Source organism: Penaeus monodon, chromosome 23, assembly GCF_015228065.2.
Source record: "Penaeus monodon isolate SGIC_2016 chromosome 23, NSTDA_Pmon_1, whole genome shotgun sequence".
Classification (NCBI taxonomy): Eukaryota; Metazoa; Arthropoda; class Malacostraca; order Decapoda; family Penaeidae; genus Penaeus; species Penaeus monodon.
Window position 1 is genome coordinate 21,015,602 of NC_051408.1, and position 276 is coordinate 21,015,877.

A 276-nucleotide genomic window follows, 5' to 3' on the forward strand; every position below is an offset into this window, starting at 1 on the left:
TTCAGTATTCCACCAAAGAGGCAGCAATGTGACCTCCCAGTGACCTCGCTCCTCCTTGCAGTGGCAAGCAGTCTGGCGCCTCAGGACGTGTACGAAGTGGGAGGCCTGCAGGCGGGCGCGATCTACGGGCTAAGGCTGACCGCCCACAACGCCGCGGGCGCCACGACCAGCACCGTAGACATAAGCACAGGCCCCGGGGGCGGCCTGGGGGCGCAGCCGGCAGGTGAGCTGGAGCTGGCGCCCCCCAACCCCATCCACACGGACCCGCGCCTAATG